Below are 11,777 nucleotides of genomic sequence, written 5' to 3'. Positions count from 1 at the left end.
ATCATTCTTGAAAAATTTTCTGTCCTTGTAAGTTGATCTGATTTTGCTACTCGCTTTATAGTCCCCCCTTTTTAATGTTTTTTCTTTTTCTTTTATTTTATTATCTGTTTTTACATGTTACTTATTTTTACTTTTTGTGATCTATTTTATTTGTTGTTATTTTTATAAAAAAATTTTTGAGTGCTCCTCACACTAATATATATATATATATACACCGAAATTAAGCGAATGTCTACTTTCACTGGTGAGTGAAAGCCAACACTCACATAGTCGCTTTGCGAATGTCCGAATTATTCGTTGCAGTCGATTTGCTATTAATTTATTCGTTGATACGATTATATTTATTCGATATTTTAATATGTGCTGAGGATAGATACGGATAAACATCGGTGTTCGGAGAACCGGTTACATGCATTAGTGGCTCTTGACCTTAGAAAACATTGTTGTAGGGCATACCGGGCAAGGGCACTTAATTCAGCATTCACAGGTGGAAGTCAACAGCAACCCCTTTCGGTCTTCCACAGTAATATAAACATATTTGATCAGAAAATTCGACCAAAATGTAATGTCATAGATACATTGTATAGTCCCCGGAAGTGAGTATCACACAATATTGTATTTTTGAAATTTTTACAATGAACTAATTTTGAAATAGGTGTTTTGAACAGTTGTATCATAATATTTTTCTGGTTCATTGTGCATGCATGGCGCATTATCTGAAGACTTTGCTTTTAGATTAATTTCAGTTTCATTGCCTATAATGCATTGTAGCATTTCTATTTTTATTGCAGCACCTATAATTGTAACAAATATGGAAATAATCTTTGCGTGTGCACGCGTGCACATGCAAAGATTTCCAATATAGAATAAAACAAGATTATATTAATTAACTTTTAATTAATTATTTTTAATTAATATATTTTTAATGAATTATTTTTTTTATTAATTGTTTTTTTAATTAAATGTTTACTAGTAATTTCAGAGTTTCAAACAAAAAAAAAACAAGAAAAATAATTGTTTAATGTCTTTCAGACTTAAAAACAAATCTTACTTTTGCCACGTTAACCAACAAATTATTACGTAAAACACTTTCACTGGATTATATTAAATGACTTCATAATATTTTGGAAAATTCTTATTACATTTTTCTACGGCATGTGTTTTAGAGAAAATAGTTGCTAATTTAAAGGTTATAAGTATTTACAGAGAAAAATACAGATTAGTATTAGGTGAATTTTATGTAAGCATATTCATTATCAAAAAAATTAAAAAGCGTAAATTTATGGTTTAAATCATAAATTTGGATCAAAATTGGATAGATTGCGCGTTTTTTTATTTCTTATAAGGAAAAATACTCTTAACAACCTGGATTTTGGATTCCTTACTGCAATCTCTGTAAAAAATGCATTTTCATTTAAGCAAAACATTCTTCTGAAACAGACTTTTTTTAAAAAATTTATTGTAGCCTTTCTTAAATTTCAATGGTGTTTATGTCATATAAAACATGGATGAAGAAATAAAAATTTGGCCTCTAAGAAATAATTTCTCTAGAGGATATTTCTTTATTCACTTAAAGAAAAAATTTCTTTAAAAAATTCTCAGATGGCAAACTTCTTCAGTCAATTCTTTATTTCATCTGCAGACAATTGACCTAATTAAAACCTAATTAGCTAATATTAATTTTCTTTACTGTAGATACATCAAAAAGAAATATTTAGTTAAAATGTTAATAGAACTCATGCAAATTACTTAAAATTATACAGCTCACTCAGAAAAATTGAATAAATTAAATACAAAAATTGCAATAAATAAAATTAAAACAAATATAATGACGGTTTGGACAGGTGAATGCTATATGATAATAAACATGAGAATTTCGGTTCGAGATTTCGGCTATAAATAAAGATTAAAAAAAAAATTCTTTACATCATAGATCGAAAATCAGTTAAAATTGTTTTTATAGTCAAATGATTTGCTTATTATAATAGATTACTTGCATTTTTCGACATAGCAAGGTTAATTGTTTGCCAGTGAAGAATTCATTTATTATCATAATAATTAATGTTAAGAAGTGGACATCGATGACAAACGTTCTATAACGAAACTAGACTTAACGAAAGCGAGACATCTTGTAGTGTATTGATTTTTTTTTATAAGGGGAGAAGATATAAGTTAGTTTTTCTTCATATTGCATTAAATATAGATATTAGATTTTATCGATGTCTAAATTCTGTTTCTGTTTGAATAATGATTTAAATTCGATTCACTTTTAATGGATTTATCTGGATCATCTTAAAATTGTTCGTTTGTTTGACAAGTTTCTTTAAGGCAGATGATCCGATCTTCACTGTTTACCAAAATGCTTGAGTTGTAGTTGTAGTTGATTTACGTCAGACTACTGGCGACGGTCTGGGAAGCATCCCTGAGGATGATCCAAAGACATGCCATCACAATTTTGATCCTCTGCAGAGGGTATGACACCCCTCCTTCGGTAATCCGACGATCTGCATGCGAAATCGAGCACTCTAGGGTGGTTTAACAAGGACCCATACCGCACACCCTCAGTCCTTTCCTAAACTGATCCAAGTGGTCCCCCACCCGCACTATGACCACAACCAGTGAGGCTTGACTTCGGTTTTCTACTGGCAACCGCGTCTTAGCGATCAGTACACTTCAGGACCTAAACTGCTTGAAGAAGCAACTAAACACAGTTCCCTCAAGCAGCGGATGGAATATTCCACCACAAACTTAGAAACAGGAAGATACTGCCAGGACTGATTACGTAACAATGCCACCATATTGAATCTCTTTTCTGAGTGCCAAGTATGTAAGGTAATGGAGACATCAATCAGTCTGTAACGTAATCGGAGTAAATTTTATCAGATTAATCAAGTAATGATTTAATCAGAACACAACTTCCAATCACAACTGGTTAATTAAGAATACTGATCGAACTGATTGTAAGCAATGATTTTATCAAAGTATTTTACGGGGTTCAATTTGTTATTAATCATAATAAAATTTTTATTTATTTTAAAGTCATGCCCTTTTTTGAGTGGTTGGCAACCAGCTTACTTTAGAAAGTCCCCTCCTGAGTTTGCTGCCAGTCAATCGATCAACATTTTCGCCACCAGATACAGGAGGAACTAAATCCTTCTCTGAACTCACAACTTTAACTGGTTCAGGTCTATTGCGCATGGGTCTTAATCTCCTCGCTATAGGCACGGTCATTTTGTCCGCATCTTTTGTGTGAACTTCAGTTTCAGATTTATTTCGGTTTCGTGACTGACGACGCCATTTTTGCAAAGTGCAATTTATTTTGACGTGGAGTGACGATTCTGCACCTGCAGCAAGCTCGGGAAGTTTGTGATCATAGTCAGCGTTCATATTATATTCCGTCAAATCAACATTGGAATCTTTTAAACTGTCTATGAAATAATCAGGAGTGGAAGTTGCATCAGTCGTTGCATCGGATTCATAATCTGGATGAGAGGCAGAAGTTTTCTGCTTTTGTCGCTGTTGAAAAAAACGCTGACTCAACGCAAAATCTGATTCACTTTTTTCTTTGAGTTTATTCCTTTTACCTATTGCCTTAAGATCGAGATCACCTCCCAGGTTCGTTATACTGATTCGAGGTGGATCTAACGACTCTGTAAATTCAGAAGGGTTGATTGTTGACATTAATAGGAAATTTAAAGATTCGACTCCTGTTTCTGATGCCGATTCGAAAATTGTAGACGTGACAGATTCTGATTCAACAGCAGTAGGCATGACTGCTGATGATGATTCATCAATGTTTGAATCGGTAGATGATTCGGAAGCTGTTGACTTGACTGTAGCTGATTCGACAGTTTCTGATTCAAAAAATACTGTCTCTGCAGTTACTGATTCTGTAGTTGTTGGTTTGATTGTTGCAGGATTTTTGGTGTTTGTCAAAACGGAGGTTATCATTGTTGATACTGGAATATTGTTATTCCACGGAAAAAAGAAAGGATTGTATATTTCATCCAGACAGTTGAGCATCATGCCGAAGTCATTCCAAGGGTTTACATAAGCATTTGGGTCGTAGAGAGGGAGCATCATCGGTTGAAATAAGGGAGTTTTATCTTGATGTTCCCATCTAATCTGCTGTTTTCTTGAATACTTGTCTAACAAACGAGTAAGAATTCCACCTTCAGCTATGTGCAGAAGCACCAATATTACCTATAAATAATAATAAGTTTTACTTCACTCTTTTTAAATTGGTTATTGCCATGAAACAGGAAAAAAATCAAAATTACGATTTTTATATATTTGTCACTTTGTATCACATTGTCGCAAAAAAAAATATGTTTTTTTCAAAAATAAATTTTGAATTTTTTTTTATTATTTTGGAATCTTATTTTAGCAATCCTGTTTTAACAAAAACTGTGAGACAAGCAGTAAATCAGGGTTAATCTTACCGCATGTGACGTCAATTGAAAGTTGGCAAAATATGGATTTAAATGTTATTGTAAATTCTTTTAAAAATTGTGGGATGGGATAAATGCAAGTGACGCTGCGCGGGTATCTAGATTGTATCTGATGGGTTGCTGAAAAGCGGCTTTTTGTTTACGTTAGCAACTGTTCTTTCCATTCTATTTTGATTAAACAAGTCAAGTATCATTTCTCTTAAGCGACTCATTCTATTTTCTTTCACAAAAATTATTTCCTAAAGGGTTCAATTCTTTCACTATTTATACAGATACTTATCGCAAAGACAGGCAAAGAAACCATAAGGAACATGAACAAACTAATTATGCATCGAAGTTGCCAGGTACACAAAACAAAAATATATCGCTGTTACAATAAAATACATAAACAAATAATAAATATAAGTTAAGTAATGAGAATCAATTTCAATCCAAGCCTCGGAGAATAAATATTAACATATATTAATTAAAATACTGATATTGTAATAGAGCATTTCATAGACATTTTGCACACACGATTGTAAAGTATTATTCAATTTTATTTATTTGAAAGTACGGAACTAATTCAATTTTAAAAACCATGGTTTCAGTTTCATGAGGAAATATTTCGAATGGGCAACACATGGATATCATTACCAAAAAAGTAGCATAACTGGATAAATAACTGTATTTTATTACTGTTGTTATTTTTAATGCCACTTGCCGAAACCATCAACCCTATTTGGTGAAACCAAGCAAAGTTTATGGCAAAGGGTGAGTTTCTTGGTTTTTAGTTCCTCCATTTATGGACACACACACGTCACAACTCTTTTATTGGGAGGACCCATTCATACATCTATTCATTCATCCACAGTTCGTTTATTTTGACTTGAACCAGAGAACAATCAATCTTCAATTCAGCCTCCCCAGAGGTATGATTTGTTATGGTAATATGGAGGACTTCGTGATTTGATGGATTTAACTTGCACCACTCACCATTTACTACACGGGGAGACTCGATCTCTTGAGACTAACACCCTACCAAAATGGCTATCTCGGTCCATTTTATTATGGAAATATTTAGAATGTAATTGCCGGTGATTTGTGACTGATACAAATTTAAATGCGAAAAGTGGAATAATTTTTAGAACTCACCTCTACGCAATGATGAAAATTGGAGACAAAATTGCATTACGCATATTTAATAATGGTTTAGTGGAAAAAGAGGAAAAATTCCATTCCAAGAGAGTTAAATTTCGATTTTTAAGTCCATAAAAAGAGTTACTTTGTATGGCGGCTAATTGCTGTTATGAAGATAATGCTCTTTTGCATACAAACATTGTCTAACATCGGATCAAAGTCGATTGGGGTTGTTTTCTTCCGAACGATGAGTGGCCCTCATGCTCACCAGATCGTAATCCATAGCATTATTCTGCGTGGGTACTGTGAATCAAAATTTTTTTTTAACCGTGTATAACTTTTTTTCATATGATCGGGTTGGGTTCCTACGAACTGAACACCGATCTTAATGACACAAAAAGATATTTTCATATACGCCATTTAGCTATTGCTAACTATTAAGTTAAGAAACCCGACACAAAAAGTACTTTTTTGCATAAACATATCTTATTTTCCAACTGATTTGGATTTCTGACCATCAAAATAAGGGAAACCACAATTTAGAAAATAAAGTCATCAACAGTTTAGTTAGGTCACTTAAATGCTAGTCTCATTTTTAATGTACTGTGCGCAAAAAAACAAATAAATAAATAAATCGAATTTCAAATATCTGACTTTTTTGAAACATAATTTTTCAGAAACTCTTTCACCGATTTCACTCAAATTTTGTATTTTGCTATGCAAAATTATATTCTCTGAAATGATGCAAAAATTCTATACTTTAAATTCAAAAGTTTTTCGACCTTTTTAATTAAAGTAACGAAAACTATAATAAATGTTATTTTTTGCATGGAATTACCTTTGAATAAATGAATTTTATAATTGCTTGCAAATATTTTTTAATTCTGTTAAAAACTTCTCGAGATATAATTAAATACGCAAAAAGTAAAATAACAGTATCGGGGCCATCATCTGCACTTATTATTTAGCATATTTGAGGTCACCCCCTCAAATCATTAAGATTGAGTCTAAGAACGTGAAGATCCGATCATTAGATCTTAAGTTATTCAGAGTGGTCCATTTTTTTTCCCTCACTGTACATCGTCATATCTTTGGAAACTTTTTGAATCCGAGATTCATACCTCAATTAATTAGTTTTAATAATAATTAGCATATTTTCAGTCAATGAACTTTATCATTAAGATTTGTGCTTATTGTGGGAAAATACAATCATTAAAACAAAAGTTATTCATGATATCCTTTCTTTTTTTTTGACTCACTGTACTTATACCCTCAAAATTAAGTTTTGTTAAATGCACAACGTTATAGTGCGAGTAAGGAAATAAATTTTTATGCATAGTGTGCGTACTACTAGTACTAGTTTTGGAGGAAAAAAACTAAAGCTTGTGGAAAACCTGAACATTGGATTGGGGGCAGGGATAGCCTGGTTGGTAGGGCACTGGACCCATGTCTAAGAGGTCGAGGGTTCGATCCCAGCAGGCCGAAGACTCACCGTGTGGTAAATGATGATTGATGCACATTAAATCTGTCGAGTCACAAAGTCCTCCATGTTCCCATAACAAATCATACCTCTGGGGGTACTGATCCAGGAGTTTCCTTGTCTTCTGGATTGGGTTCAAAATGACAAGGCTACGGAGTTGAACAGTAGTAGTCGTAAACCCAAAAAGGGGTGGGCTCTTCAACGACGGTTATGAAATAAAAATTGGATTGGAATCATACTAACTCACTTGCTGTTAATGGTTTAGTAAATAATTTTAATCTTTTTGATGTTGATAAAACCATTCACAATACTTTTTACCATGCCTCAGAGTTTCCTGTTTGAAACTGCATGAGAATTTATTTGACACCCTGTACATTTTTTAAAGAAACATGAGAAATTTAGTCCTAAGGTGCTAAAAAAATCATCGCCTGCAATTTTTTTCCCAGAATTTTTTACGCAAGATATTTTGTACTCCTAGTTTCGTAAAAAGATTTTACAAATTTAAGAAGATATTGATTAATACACTTATATAAATATGCGTAATTAAAAATTCTCTTTTCGCAACTATTCTTCTAAATGAATTTTAATTTTTAAAAATATTGGTCACAAATAAAGTCTAAAACAAATGTTTCTCTAATTGAGTTTAAGATATTGAGTTTTAAGTGCAAAATATTTAAAATAAACGCAGTTTATCTATCAATTTTGTAATAAAATATTTCGAAAAAAAAAATTTTTTTATATAAGTGAACAAACATATTTTTGAAAGCATTTAAAACAGCAGTTGTTTTAATCTTATTTGGGATCAAATTGTTTCATAACTTAAAATTATCTTTAAAAATGTATTGACTAAGATTTTTTTTTCAAATAAAGGTAATTAAAAATGCATTTTAATTAATATCTCCTTACTCTGTCAATATTTTTTTTAAAATCCTCATGCATTAAGGTATATACAATTCCAGGCCAAATTATTAGACTCACCGTAAGATTCTATGTAAAATCTTAATTATCAGGTAATACAGCTTTATTGTTTTTACGCGACTGAAACCGGTTTGCACTTGTTTACGTTCTGGCATCAATTGGTTAAATTAGACCATATATAATATCAATTCGACCATTGGATACGTTAGACGATATATTATATAAATATTTATTATATCAGGCATTATATTATAACTAGGAGGCTTCGCCCCCTGCTCTCTGGCGCTTGCCAACCCCTGGAACTGCTTTCGCAGTTCATTTCGGATTGCTTCGCAATCCGATGATCGCTCATTGGATACGTTCTTAACGTCTAGCTTTTGTATACTTTTTTGAACACTAAAGTTCCGAAAACTTTTCACTGTAGAAAATTCTAAACATGTGCATTTCAATATTAATTTGAAATTGCAAACAGTTCACATATTTTTCTTAATCACACTATTCTAAATTTCAGTTGTTGAGAAAAGTAACTGTTGTAAGTTTTGTTTTAAAGTCTTTCCCGCCAGAGGGCTAAGACCAAGTGTTGTAAAACAATATGAAATAGTACTGAACGCCGGATGTAAAGCATCGGCTTCGATGAAGATAATTTTGTAAGAATTGTTTTGATAATTCGGTGAGAATTCACCCGACTAACCATATGATGCTCACTCAGGGCCGGATTTAAGCTTGGCGGGGCCCTAAGCTACTGAAAATGATGGGGCCCTTTTAAGTTCAATTCTATTTCTATACACCTAAAGTAAACTGTCGTATTTTTTATTGCTGAATATTAACATTATATTATTAAAAATTTGATAATATTGTTTGATTGTTAAATATATTGATTGTGATGGGACTATAATGTAGAGCCTTTCTATTATTACACATATTTTTTGAACGAGGAAAAAAACAGAAACTCATTTTAAGAACATCAGAAGCACAGAGTAAAGATTTGGCATGTTAGAAGAACCATTATATGTTTAACAGAGTTTTTTTTTCTTGAAATTCTAAATCTATGTTATTTGGAATTTTAAATGATTTACTACTTATTTATTTTTTTTTTTGCGAATTTTTTTTTCTAAATTGTTTCTTTTTTAAACGTTACATTTCGCTTTGCTGCTCTATGACTTAGAAACATGAAATTATGAAGGTGTGTCAAAAATAAGCAAGGAGATAGAAAGAACATAAGAAAATACAATTTGATTATTAGTTTTATTTTTTTTTATAACCGCCGTTGAACAACTGACTTAATTTGAGTTTACGACTACAAATGTTTAACTCCGTATAATATTGAATAATCACCTTATAATTTTGAACTCAATCCAGAAGACAAGAGAAGTGGATCAGCACCCAAAAGTATTGATTTGTTGTGAGAACTTAGAGGACTTTGTAACTACGGCATATTTAACATGCACCAGTCACCATTTTATACATGGGTATTCTTCAGCCGGCTGGATTCGAAATCCCATTCTCACGAACACGAGTTCAACGCCCTGCCAACCAGGCTATCCCGGACAAATTATTAGTTTATTTTACAATAGTCATTGAACAGCCAACCCAATTTCGAGTTTACGACTACTAATGTTCAACTTATTAGACGTCTAATTTTAAACTCAATTCAGAACACAAGGGAACTCCAGGATCAAGTATTGGAAGAAATTTTTGTCTCGGAGGGGGACGTTTTGATGAAACTGACCAGCATTTAAGTTACATGATGATGAAAGTCACAAAAGCTTTCCACTGTCAGTCTGACAACAAGGGGACCTATGATCCGTCTACCACTGAGGATATTTTACTTCGGCACAGTGGCTGGTGTAAGCCGGGTGTAGAATTCGTATCGACCAGTCAACACTGGGATTCGAACTCAGTGCCCTTGAGTCCATCTTCACTGGGTAATAACTCTGCAGGGGGTACCAATTTTATTGATTTGCCAAATTTTTGTCATTTTCAAAATGTAAATAGAAATTCAATCGTAATTTTTGTAGAATAAAAAGATGGAAATAAACCGTTTTTCCTCTTAATCTGCAATGATTAATCAGAAGCAACCATGAGGGTTAGTGTGCAAAATAAACAGGGGGTGTAGCTTTCTAGTTTTTTAAATACTTGTTAAATTATTAGTCTTTAACATGCATACTTTAAAAAAAATAAGAAATACATTTTTCAGTATTAAGAAATAATAATTAAAAACTGTCATCAGCTGGAATAGAACCCGTGATCTCACAGTTTTGTGTTAGATTTCATAATCATCAGCCCCAAATATACACACCTGCCTTGCGGATATTTATTATTATTATTATTTTGCTCAAATTTAATAAATGAAGTTATTTGGATACTTGACATTTTTGAACTGGATACTTTAAATGCTTCACATTCGTTATTACACAATGAAAAGCTTGGAAAGACAAATATTAGTTAATATTTAATTAAAGAAAAACCTGTATTGAAATCTAACGAATTGTCCCTGATAAATTTTGTGGCAGTAAGAAAAATATTGAAGCCTGATACATGTCCGGATTTTTGAAACATTTTCTAGTTTTACTATTTAATCAAATTGGTTTCGATGTCTTTCATCCCGCCTGTCTCATTAGTGATTCAGCATATTTCGATATAATTTTTGATTCGTTCTTACTTAATATTAATTTGTTTGCGACAATTAATTTGTATAACTTTTTTACTACATTTTTGCGAGGAGTTTCAAAATATAATATCGAGGGCATTAACTGAAGTTAAATTGGCTTTTTCTGTATGCCTCTTTTACTCACATCATCCACACGCGACCGACTGCTTCTTAGAAACAGATATTAAATAGTCTCTTGATCAAATGATAGGACAAAATTTGCCTTTTAAACAAATCAAAAAACTTTTCTACCTTTTAAAATTATTTATTTTTAAATAATTTATTAATACTCAAATTGTTTAAAAGATATGCTCCTTTTCATTGACAACACAGTTTTATATTTAATCTAGCCATTTATTTATATTTCTTAAACTTATTTTTTATTTGTTTTTATTTTATTAAATTAAATGCACAGATTCAAAATAAAAACAAATATGCCAAAATTTTATAAATAGTTTCAATTTGCAATTTTAAGAAGTTATTTCAACTTTGCTTTAAAAATTTGAAATCCTTATAAATTAAAAAATTTAGATGCCTTATTAACCTTAAACACATAATAACAACAAAAATCAGGGAGTTAAAAATAGAAACAAGTATGATCAATAAACAATAAAAGCATAAGCTAACTAAATAAATGAATTTTGTGTACCAAATATCATATTTTACAAATTAAACATAATTCATATTTCAGGGATACATGGAAAATTTGGTCAGACAGGAGGTTTGAGCAATATTTTTTACATATATATTTAAACATTTGTTTAGCTGATGATCACTTGATTTCAATGCTCTATCAATCAATATCACATGTTGCTTCTGTCCATTAGCAGTAAGTAAAATTAAAGTAAAACCACATCTGTTATCTCAATTTCATCCAAAATAAACCAAATCAAGAATTTTGGCAGATGGGCTTGTCAAAGAGGGAATTGAATGGTGGCCCACCATTTTAATAAAGAAAGAAAGGAGTTCACGGATTCATGTACGATTAATTTGGAAAATAGCAAATTAAAATCAATTACAATAATTAAGTAAATTAAACAATTAAGCTAGTTAAAACATTTAGGATAATTAAAAGGAAAAAAAGCTTTTGTAATAAATTGGAAAACATATATTTCGCAAAAAAGAAAAGTTAAAATTAAACGAGAAGCTCTTTAACGAC

Source organism: Parasteatoda tepidariorum, chromosome 9, assembly GCF_982258835.1.
Source record: "Parasteatoda tepidariorum strain Cologne lab strain chromosome 9, Ptep-v5.0, whole genome shotgun sequence".
Classification (NCBI taxonomy): domain Eukaryota; kingdom Metazoa; phylum Arthropoda; class Arachnida; order Araneae; family Theridiidae; genus Parasteatoda; species Parasteatoda tepidariorum.
The sequence above is the reverse complement of the archived record's forward strand: the minus strand, read 5'-3'. Positions refer to the sequence as shown.